Here is a 12,602-nt window from a genome sequence, read left to right as displayed (position 1 = left end):
GGGAACGACAGCTCGCAGCACGATAACCCTCCGCGATGAGTTTTTTGTTTTGCGGGAATATGTATTGGTGACGTGACGGGCACACTTTCGGTGCGGATGTGTGCGTGCATGCGGCCATCACTAGCCAGCAGACGGCAATGTAGTCTCGGAAGGTGTGGTAAATTGAATTTTTAAGCCACTAATAAATTTTGTTTTTTCTTGCAGAAATGAGATCTAACAATATTTTTATTCAAACCCGTAGCTTGAATTTCCAAAAGTTTGGACCAAATGCAAACGCTTCGATGTGCCAAGCATCGGATATTTTCACTACTCTGCTAAGTGTACCTGCTGATATGCGAGTGCAGCACGAGTGAGACTCGATGTTGTAGATTTTACACCGAGTGAGATTCGATGTTGTAGGTTAAAAGGTCAGTGAAGCAGGAACAAATACAGAAATCAACGCTCTACATTATATCGTTGTTTACATTCTATCAATAAACTTATTAATTTCCTAATGGAATCAAAATTAAATGTGAATGATGAATTTTCAAAAACTAAACATTACAAACAAACATTACAAGACAATAAGTTAATAAGTTGACTTTCAATCTATTATTTATTAGAGCATCTGAAAAAATACCCTCAAATTATGAACTAGTGTATCATTAGTGATGTATGATTTTTTCAATTAAACGTTCATTAAGGAATCGGATATTTTCCAGCTGTTTGTTGTTCGATACCACTAATCGCCTCGATGTAATCTATTATTCATTCATTCAATATAAAAATACAAAAAAATATAATATAATAAAATAATAAATAACAAAACTGAATAAATCCTTTTGTGAAATGGAATAAATTTTCAATTTGGAAAATTATACAGCATCTTACGCAGCACAACATCCGATTTAGCCTTTTTTTTCTAAGTTGCATTAGGATCACCATGAAAAAAGTGATTTATTTTCTCTAACTTTTTAATTATACATGAAAACGATCTTCTAACGACTTTTAGAGCTTGCCAAAACAAAGACTTTTCGATGCCAAACCTGTCAATATCTTGGTCCTACCCAAAGTTAATGATGTTTTTGTTTCCCCGAAATACAGTTGTGGAAATCGCTAAAAAGCGGTTTTAGGATAACTAAATGTCACGTACATGAATAAAACCAATCAATCGATTGCAGGAGCGAGGTTGTGTTCCGGTTAAAATAGACAGCCGGACAGCCGGCTCCTTTTCCTAGTGATGATCTGCACTGTTTTTAAAAACAGATATTCTAAAGAACTGAATCTAGCTGTATTGCACAGAAAAAAAGGTGTGTTCATAGGGGAAGGGATGAAAGCTTGACAAAAGAATATGATTATTGTGTAAAAATTTAAATCTTTACATTTTTAAATGATTATTCCAAACCAGATCAGCTTTCCGACAGCCACTAGTGGCGAAGGTTACTTGACATGCGTTTCTTTATCTTGATCCCAAATTTTAGTGTCACCGTCGTAAAATTATTCAATTTAAGTCAAATATGCGCCGTTTTGTTCGCAAACTTGTTGCCATTTAGAAGGCAACTTCATTATCCCCCCTTTATAACCCCCCCCCCTCCCTCCTTATTTGCAAAAAACTCAGACAGCCAGTTTTCGCAAGCCTCTTTTGAGGCCAACTTAGTATCACCAAGAGTGTTTTGCATGGACCGGAAGAGATGATAATCACTTGGAGCCAGGTCCGGACTATACGGTGGGTGCAATAGGACATCCCATCCGAACTCCCGTAGCTTCTGGTGGGTCATCAAAGATGTGTGAGGCCGAGCGTTGTCCTGTGGAAAACAACACCATTCCTATTGATCATTTCTGGCTGATTCTGGTCAATCGCCTGCTTCAAACGGTCAAGCTGCTCACAGTAGAAAACCGAGTTGAGGGGCTGGCCTTAGTTGAGCAGCTTAAGTGAATGATTCCCTTCCAATCCCACCAAACACACAGCAAAACCTTCCTGGCCGTCAATCCGAGCTTGGCGATGGTTTGGGCCGGCTCACCGCGCTTCGACCACGACTTTTTTCGCTTTAGGTTGTCGTACGTGATCCACTTTTCATCACCAGTCACCATCTTCTCCAAAAATGGGTCGAGTTCGTTCCGTTTCAGCAGAGCATCGCAGGCGTTGATTCGGTATAAAAGATTTTTTTGCGTCAACTCGTGTGGCACCCATACATCCAGCTTTTTTTGGAATCCAATCTTCTGTAAATGGTTCCAAACGGTTTTATGGTCTATACCCAATCCCTGGTCAATCGAGCGAGTGCTCACATGCCGGTCTACTTGGATGATTTCAACGATTTTATCGGTTTCCACGACGATTGGCCTACCAGTGCGGGGTGTATCTTCGACAGCCACTACACCAGAAAGAAATCGATCAAACCAACGCTGTGCTGTGCGAATCGTTACAGTATCGGGTCCATAAACTACACGAATTTTTTCGTCCGCCATCGTTGCAGTTTTACGTTCGAGCGTATTGGAACGTCTTACCCATAACTACCGTTATGGGTAAGACGTTTCAATACGTCTCTCTATATAATGGCCAGGGATCAAAATTCAGAAAATACGGTGAGTACATATGAATTATAAAAATAAAGATTTCATATATTGTTTCGTTTAAGACAGTGAACATATTTAAATTTTCTAACTGCAAGAAAGATTATTCAATTTTGATGATCGAAATAAACAATCGTTAAATTATGAAAAATAAATTCAAAATCATCTCAATTCTTCGAACAAAAAATGATTGGGAGTGAAGAGCACTGCAGAAAACATAGCCTAATCCTTCTCATTCCACCGTAATTGTCTCAAGTAATTTTGTTCGATACAGGAAAACTGGGAGGAAGCCCCGAGCCGGATTGGTATGAACGATAAAATATATTTACTGATAATGGACTTTAATAGTTCCATATTGTATTTACTTGTAGTTACTATCAGACCTGAACAGGACAACACTCAATAATAAAGAGACACTATATCTACAAAAGCCAACCAGCAATAGGAAGTTAAAATTATTTGAATTATTAAAATAAAAAATGTTCGTTCAAGATCTCGTTTACATTTAGCATATACTACATATAATACAGTCGTGTTATATTTTTGTGACTTTCGTATATGAGCATTCAGCGTTAATCACACTTAAATTACGAATAGATGTACCAATGAGAGTAGAGACCTTCCCTTTTACAGAGAAATCTAATGAATAGATTCTTCAAAAATACGCAAATTATTCAATTTTGAGTTTCCCGATCCCACTGCACAATTTCAACAAAATGAAAATAAAATCACAAATCTACTTATTGGAGATTGATTTTTACATTCTTCTTCTTCTTCTTCTTCTCAAATGGCACTAATGTCCTTAGAGAAACTTTGTCGTCTCAACGTATTATTTATTGCGTCATTTTTGTAAGTACTTAGTGGCCAGCTCTCGAATGTGACGATCAATTAAAAATTGATCATTAACAGTTTGTCCATCATGACACGGGTCAAACTTTTTGAAACAAAAATATTGTACTCATGGCTGGACGAGTAATCCGCGATGACATATGTACATTTCGACGTATGGTGGTGACATTCAAGATTGCGATCCAATTTATATTTCATCAGAGTAGAAGGCCCAAAGACAGTTTTGACATGTTAAAATTCATCAATCAGATTTAGTTTTCGTTGAAGATTTTTTCACAATTTGCGAAAAAACGTGTTACTCAATATATAATCTATAATTGGGTAAGAAAAAGTAATTTTTCATCCACAATATCTATTTTAAAAGTTGGATCATTCCAGTTTGAAAATCCATTAATTGTCATTTGCGCTTCCGAATGACGCAACACGCAGTCAGTGCCGTCAACGCGAATTCCTGTCAACGATATTCGGCTGCTTATACAGTGTACCACACCACTGTATAGAGCACATAGCAAAAAAAAAACTCAGGGGCTTGCTTCCGTAGTTTTACACACTAACACCCACATACGCTCGCTCACGACAAAGCCCTGAAGTGTGAGTTAGCGGTTTACAACGTAAACAGAAGAGAAGTACTTCACTGAATAAGTTCGCAAAAAAAACACTAGCGACGAGGGACAACAAAGTGCAATGTGGACGCAAATTCTTATGAATGGAATGGTTCTGCTTGATATAGCAGTAAGTTTTCACAATTTGCAAACAGCGAACATGGTTTCACATAAAAATGTTATAATATCTGCTATCTACGTTGCTGTAGAAAGATGAAATATAGACTTCCGTAATAGTACATAATACATACAACCGCAGTGTTGCCAAATATTCCATTCGATCGTCAAGAAGCATGAATTAAAAAAACTCAGAAAATAATCACTCGATTTTTCGTTTTTATTTATCCTTTTTATATGCAATATTGAAACAATAAGTGTTGAGGGAGACTAACTTCCACTGTGGCTGTAGTGCGTTTCGAGACATTAAAATCATTCCTTGAGGTTACAGCGATACAAGCTGGCTCTGTCGCAATGATGTTTATATAGTGGCAACCAGTAAAGTCTATAAGACTGCTTTGTTCCCCTACTTGTGTTGGTATGGCGCTAAACATTCTTTTTTCTTTTACTAAATCGGATGTTTTCACCGTTAAGAACGAGGTACAAATTTCTATATTCCGTAAGGGGCTGTCCACATACCACGTGGACAACTTTAGGGAGGGTAGGGGGTAAGAAAATGTCCACTCTTGTCCACGGAGAGGGGAGAGGGGGTATAGACTGAGTCCACGTGGACAGGAAGAATTTTCTCTCCGTATTTATCAATAAACGGATTGAGAAGCCTGAGAGTGCTGCCCAGGCAAACGTTCATATATTTTCTCTCATATCATGGATCTTCTTCAGTGAAATCTGTATTATAAAAATATCTCACGTAAATTGTGAATGACCAACTATTTCCTATGATCGAACTTTTATAGTTACGGGGTATGCATAGCCCTCATAGCCAAAACTATAAAAATTAAACGATTCCATAATGGTTGAGATTCCATGATATGCGTAAATGATTTTTATCAATTATAATTTTCTATACGTTTTGTTATATCTCGAGAAAAATATATGATAATAACGTCTGTATAGTTTTTCATACAGAATTGCGTGTAAAATCATTTTTCCAAAGTATTTTCATTCCATTAATTTCTAGGAATAAATATTTACATTTGCAGGAGATTGTATATGCATCACTAGTCGTCAACTTAAAACAATTGAGCCAGTGTTCTCATAAATTATAGAATATTTCAGGAGGTGACAGAGGATCATATTTGATGAAAAAATCCTACGCATGTAGTCAATTCTCAACTAGGACATTGTTGAATTTTTGTTAGGTCTAATTTTATGTATTGAACTGAACTAATTTAGAAAGTACGCTCCTTAGAATAATTATACTGTTCATTTGAAAGATAAGAAAATTTTGCATAGAATGCAATTGTAAAACTTTCAAATTAATAGAACCCAAGATCAACTTTTAAATGTATGGAACCAACTTCAAATTTTGTGTTTTTAATTAATTTTCCAAAAATGCATGACAAACAGGATTGTTTCTATCAGCCAAATTGGAGCTCTCCAACCACTCTACAGTTCCTTCCTTGACACCACACTATTATCCTTCTTGTTATCTTCCACTAATTTAAATGTGTTCACAACACAATTTTATGCAAATTTTCCTCAAATGAAAGCATCGTGCGCATTTTTTGAATTTTCAGTTCAATCATTTTAAGGCAAAAAACCGGTCTCAAGGAAAAGTTCAATAATTCTTTCGTAGTTAAGATTTGATCATCAGCGTGGAAGATTTTTTATGATCCCCTATCTCTTAAAATTTTTCGGATCAGCTACCTAATAACCTATATATAATAATATTATTTCAAACAGATATAATAGTTTTCATTCAATTTATGAGAAAGTTTTCTCAATAGTTTGAACATTTATAAAAAAAATAATAGAAGGTTAATAAATTTCTCAAAAAAAAAGTTTCAATCGGGCAACAGGCTTCAGGGCCATTTTTGGAAAAAATGAACGAAATTTCAATAAAATGGGGAGGATTGGGGCAGCGGAGGATGAATTTGGCGTTGAATTGCTCTCTGGTAAACTGTGACGTTTTAATAAGGATTTAAGTGGAGGAAAACTAAAGAGCAATACAAATAACTTATCGTGCAAGATTAGTAAAAAATTATTGAGTTGTGAGTTTTCTGATGTTTTTTTCCCCACGGGCATTTTGGAAGCTATTTAGACACTCAATGCTGGATGGTCAATAAGCAGTTGAAAAATTTAAAAAAAATATAGATATTGAAAATATGTTTAATAAGGTATTAGTACCCTTTGAAACTATTGCGGAAAAGGTTTCTATTGCGCTGATGACTAAATGTGAATTGAACGTGTGAATGAACAGACATTTCCTGTGGCGAAATGTCGAACATGTTTTGAGTGATCTTTGAAACGCTGTAACTCTTTTATAAAATAATGCATTCGTCAAAGAATCAACTGGACCATGTATTAAATATTTCCAAGATTGCGATGAGTAGATTTGACCATGGATTTGATGTGCGTTCATTATTTCATGAAATATTCTTAATTAGAAATCAAAGGATAATTTTTCATTCGATAGAGAATACCTCTGTAGTAAATAGTTCTACTGAAACTCTCTATGAATCAAATGGACGCGAAATAATCATGTTGATTGGATTGGAACTATAAACGCTTTATCTTTTCCTGCAAAGTATTTTATCTACAACACATATACACATCACACACTAGAAATTTGTAGCTTGAAAATGCTGTATTTTTTATCTTAATGTCATCGTTTATATCGAAGATACAGACGTTCCAAAATCTCTGAAAAATTTCGACCTTTTACTCCTCATCCTTTGTCAAGTGAGGATCTATAGATATCAGTACATGCTTCCTACTTTATCTTTTCTTTTTTGAAATTCTTTTTAAATGATAGAAAAAGAGATAGTATATAAAATCGTTCTGTTCGTTTTTGTGCGCTTCAAAAACTCGAGCTCTGATGGAGCTCATATTATAACACAACATACGAGCCACTTCAAAAATTCTTGTTGCTACTGCCAACGCCTCAAGAAGCTTCAAGATTTTCAGATGAAATAAGCACACTTCTGAAATAAATCTGTGAAAGTAAATTAACTTTCTAGTATTGCATATGTATTCTATGTGACAGCAACACAATTCTTTGCATGTGTTCAAAAATCGTGAGCTTAAATTGTATCTGATAGTGATTTTAAATCTATTTAATTTTATTCGATTGGCTTTGCTCAAGATCAATCCTTGGAATTTTGTAATTTATATTCGGATGCGGATTGTTCAACTGGATATTGCGCGTTTCCGTGTTGACAAACCAGATAATCTTTATATCTTCGAAGATAACAGAAAAACAAAGTATTACAGGTATTTAAATTAGAGGCGAATGAACTGCAAAGTTTAAAGCCTTTTAAAAACAAAGAACAAAGAACATACAAGTATCTCAAAGTTAAACTCATATGGAATATTTGCTTTGTTTTACTACTCATTTTTCTGTCATAAAACACCAATGAGCCACGGCAAACGTGCCAGGGTTCAGCAAGTAAAATTTGAAACAAAATAAACTTAAATGGAATTAAAATTTAATTCATGCGCAATTAAGTTATTTCCTGAATTATTCTAATAAAATCAAGAGAAATGTCCACGTGGACAACAGGGGGAGGGGGGAGTTTAAAATCGTGCTTTTTCTGTCCACGTGGTATGTGGAATGTAAGAATGATTATGAAAAATAGCTCAAAATGAGAATTAGACTCAGAAATATTTGAACTATGAGGAAACACGAGATAGTTCAGTCAATCCACTAAAATTGTTAGATAAAAAACAATATTCGAGTACTAATTAACCCCTTTCTTCTGCAATGTTGAGCAGAAACTTATCAAACGCTACTGTCTATAACTGATCTACAATTTGTTTTTAGACACCAAACTCCTATATTTTTAAAATTTCGATGCATTATCGTTATAAATAATTCCTGGTGACAATTCAATCAAAATTTTCGAGAATCGAGAATTTTACTCCACTATACGTATAATAGCCAATTGAATTTCACCTTAACGTTAAAATACTATTTTTTTTTCTTAAAATAAGTCATATTTGAGATATAAAAATTATTTTATATATAATCGAATCATGAGTATGGAGTCTGTCATCTAGTCCGACTTGTACTTATGTGTATGTTCAAAAAAAGACTGTGGAACTTGTAACACCCGTAAATTAAAATCAATGCAGGCAAAAACAATTGGAAAGAGTAAATGTGTATAACGATTCTTCACACAATTCAATCGATTCCCCAAAATAAATACAACCGAGGAGTCCCTCAGCATTTGATACATGCATATAAAAAAAATCAAATAAGATTTCACTAGAAATGTGAACATTCATAAATACTGTTACGATACGATGCATAACAGTATTTTTAAAGGCCCATTCGTTACGCTATAACACTACAGTGAAGACCACTACTCACCAACAAATAAGAAGGACACGATGCATGCCATTCATAAAGGCCGCGGACTGACACCTAACACCAAACACTAGCACATCAATTTCCAATAAGAATATTTCCAGAATGCAACAGAAAATAGCGATGGACTATATTTGCTTGCTAACAGATGTATTGGCAGTGCAACAGCCTGATAAGCACACTTGTAACCATATCGCGGAGCCACTACTAGCTCTAACACAAATATCACACAAAAAGAAACACCGTATTGCACTTTGGTATTACACAACTTCTCAGCAAGAGGTCATTATTTGCTTGCCGAAGAGAAATTGAAGCATTGAAATTCGATGAAGTGCTATGCACTTTCTGAGGCTCAACAACACTCACTTTTGCGTTTCGCTGACACAATTGCTTAATTCACAAACAAGAACTATGATTTGATTTTTCAAATAAGATATAAATCACATTTAATCTCCAGCAGAATGCAGTCTTCTGCTTCACTCAACAAAACGTAAACACGACGACGTATTGATTTCCCGCGAATGGTGATCGGTAATTGACACTGAACGAACAGCGCACACACGCGACACACTTAACTAACGGGACTAGAATTCATTCATAACACACAATCAGCAACCACTAGAATTTATTACATTCGCTAGTTATCCGATATACCGCGCGCGATGTAAATAGTAATTCACGGGGCGCGATGGAAGGCGTCGCGGTTTTTCGCTTTTACGACAGCGAAATCGACAGAGCGATCAATTGACAGCTTGGGCTGTCAATGTTGTGCAACGCTTCCCACATTCCGTTTTGCCTGCCAAGATCGGGTCGATGAAATGTCAACAATCGACCTCAAATGCTGCCACCTTGCAATCGAGTTATCGACCTTTCATATGCATTCATCGAACAACTTCACGCCACTTTTTCGCCAACATGTGCAAGGCGTCGACCTGCTTGCAGCGCTGCTTCCAGCACTGCTTGCTGCATGTTTGTATTGGTTTGTTATTGAAAATGAAAAGGAAATACATTGATCGATTTTAATCATTTTATTGAAAAATAATAATAAAGATCCATGTATAATAAAAATAAGGTATATAATGGAATCGGTGCATCCGGGTTGTCTGGATTGACGATTCAAATCCGACTGAGTACATTGATGAATACCTCCTTGCCCTTGATGACACAGATATGTGGCTGAGGAGGATTCTTCAATGTGCGTGAAGCACGAGATCTCCGATGGGGAAGATTGCTCGAAATACTATCGATGGCCAGGTCCTGCTGCTGTTGCTGTTCCCCGGAATAGAACCCTGGACTTAAAGTATACTGCTGCGGGAAAGCTGATGCTGTTGGCTGGTGTGACAGAAGTGGAAATAAGCAATGTGGTGATGAGGGAAATCATCTTTCTCATTCGCCGATTGATTGAGTCGGATGTATTCATAGCTGAAACAAAATAAAATGATTAGTACGTGAAAAGCAGAAATGAATTCCCTACTCACCAGTTATATGATCCGGATAAAAATGCGAACATTAAAATATCATGCGATTACGTTCGCTAACCTCGCCTATTTTCATTCTACTATACTACGGAATCAGTGCATTCGGGTTCCTCCGGGGTGGTAATTCAGCTGAGCAAGTTGATAAATATCTCCTTGTCGTTGAGTTTTCGTATCTGAAGAGGATTTTTGAATGTGCGCGAAGCACGGAACCTCTAATGGGGAAAGTTCTTCGCGATACCATACCATGGTCAAATTCTGCTGTTGCTGCTGTTGATGCTGTCCCCCGGCATTGCCAACAGGGGTTGGAGGTTACTGCTGCAGGAAAACGGATGTTGTTGGCTGCTGTGATAGAAGTGAAAATCCGCACTGTGGTGATGGGAGAAATCATCTTTCTCACTTACCGATTGATGGAAGCAAACGAGTCGAATGTATTCATAGCTGATAAGACAAGATAAAATAATTAATAATTAAAAAGCCGAAATATATTTCATACTCACCAGTTGTATGATCCATTTGTTTTTGTTTGAGATGACAGTTTAGCGGAGTGGAAAAAAGAACCACCAGTGATGCCATTTGGTTTGTTTAATTATTCAGTATTTTCGACTAACGAACTATCCGCGTTGGCGATATTGGGGAATAGGCATGACAGTATGGATTTGCAGAAGGAATGAATACAATTTTAAAATGAAAATCATGAATGAACATGATTTTTCCTTAATCAAATTAATACTCTATGTAAGTGAAAATCATCATTGCCTGCAAGTGGTGAAAAAACGTCATAAAAAATATGTTTTGAGATAATTTTATATTATAATGACAAGTTTTTTTGAGAATATCTGAACGTCTATAGAAAATAATTCAAATTAGGGTCATGACAACGTACTTTAAGTAGAAAAAATTATGCCAAGAAAAAAATTTCATACAAATTTTAGCAAATATAAACTGATTCGGGCCGACTAATATGATAGAGAATAGTTTGCCTCATACAAACTAATGCCGTATCCAGATGTCGATACCTAATCGTCGTCATCGTGAATAGGTAACAGCGTTACGGTCGTTGATAGGTCGATGTTTTTTTCGTCGATTTGATTGTGGGTTGCACCATCCTGTACCGTAACGGAGTAATGCTTTTATGCACTGAAATAAAGTTTGCTTCGAATGAAAACATTTAACTCAAGATGCTGGAATAAGCAAGTGGAATACTGGCACAATAGACAAGTATAGTGATTAATCGGGGTCAGGCGGATAGATTGAAATTGTTTGTCAAAACAATTCAATAAAAATGTGAAAAAAGATCCAATAATCAGGAGGGAACAATGTTACTTTTCTTATAATAATCCACTACATAGCGAAAGTATTTTATTTAAAGGCAAAAATAATCGAATTAATAAAAATGAACGAATTACATTTCCATCAATTAATGCTAGCGTTCAAAACGCTAGCATCAATTAATGCTAGCGTTTTCCATCAATTAATGCTAGCCCACCAGACATTTCAAGGCAGATACTGAAATTTCAGAATTATTTGCTTCACAAATTCTCTAAACTTAATAAAATTTCAATTTTATTTTTCGTCAAATATTAGTTTTTATCATTCTGAACGTTAAGCGGCTCATACACGCTAAATATTACTGTACAAATGTATGTACAATATTATTGAAGTCTTCCCACAAACGTACCATTTTATTGTGTAACAGTTGGATTTATGAGGTTCAATGCATAATACTTAAATAAACATATTTCAGATGTAGTGCTTTGTCCTGTTCCTCATTTTTGTTATTTTGCAACGTTCAATCTGTATCAACGATTTGATGAAAAAATCATGGCAGTTATGTATTGTTGGAAAAGCAGACCTTATAGTAAACCAACCTTGATTTGTTTATGTAACCACCTCTCTGTACTCACCTTGTTGTAACGATCCATACCCTTAGAAAAATCCTCGGTCGAAAACTACTAAATACATTTGATAATGCAAAATTAGTAGAATGTACAAATTTTTTGTACATATTGTCAACAAACCCGCATCCCTACCAGAGTTAAGTATATTTTACTCGATAACATTAGTAAGCTTGGATATTGTCATATCTGAAAATTGGTGAGAAAAGCGCGTATTAACCATTTTCATTGTTCCCATAAGGCAATACGGAGGTATAATAAGGATATAATTCTGATACGTGCATTTTCGGCGAGAAAATGTAGCCGATATTGGGCTTCCGAATCATGGTTCTGCTTGACATATGTGTTTATTAGTACGGTCGAAAATGACTATAGATTGGTAGTATTTACCAAAAAATTCGTTATATTTACTAATTATTTCTCTAAGTGTATATACTTTGCATACTCTACTCCAAGGCGCGTAGAAGTATATCCTAAGGTGGGCCAACTTGCTAAAACCACTCTTCAGCCATCTTGGAAGTCTACTGTGTTTTGTTTGTAAACAAAACACAATACGCTAGTGCCGAAGCTCGTTCGTGATCAGTCTGTCTCTTTCACGCTTCAAGCAAATAATTCCCCTGCTGCTTTCTTCCGTACTGTTTTCATTTACCGCTCCCCTAACCAACTTAGTGGCGAAACGGCCTCACCTAGTACCATAGACCCGTATTGCTCTACTCCACGGCTTACAGAGACAAGGCTAGCT

The 12,602-nt window shown here is 35.9% G+C and overlaps 1 protein-coding gene and 1 long non-coding RNA gene across 4 annotated transcripts in view; both read right to left on the bottom strand.

Moving 5' to 3' along the window:
• The window catches only part of LOC129776910 (inositol-pentakisphosphate 2-kinase), a 355,299-nt gene extending 346,085 nt beyond the window's left edge, over window positions 1-9,214 (bottom strand). For all 3 annotated transcript variants that reach the window (XM_055782846.1, XM_055782845.1, XM_055782849.1), the window contains exon 1: window positions 8,491-9,214. The gene's annotated coding sequence lies outside the window, so the exon portion shown is untranslated. The remainder of the gene's footprint in view (window positions 1-8,490) is intronic.
• Window positions 9,215-9,508: 294 nt separating this feature from the next.
• LOC129778861 (uncharacterized) lies at window positions 9,509-10,620 on the bottom strand. The gene is made up of 3 exons (XR_008743509.1): window positions 10,463-10,620; window positions 9,966-10,403; window positions 9,509-9,909 (listed from the first exon to the last, which is right to left on the bottom strand). It is a non-coding gene; the product is annotated as an uncharacterized LOC129778861 (long non-coding RNA).
• Window positions 10,621-12,602: the final 1,982 nt, after the last annotated feature.

This window comes from Toxorhynchites rutilus, chromosome 3, assembly GCF_029784135.1.
Source record: "Toxorhynchites rutilus septentrionalis strain SRP chromosome 3, ASM2978413v1, whole genome shotgun sequence".
Classification (NCBI taxonomy): Eukaryota; Metazoa; Arthropoda; class Insecta; order Diptera; family Culicidae; genus Toxorhynchites; species Toxorhynchites rutilus.
Note: the sequence above shows the minus strand (reverse complement) of the source record. Positions and strands in the feature narration are given on the sequence as shown.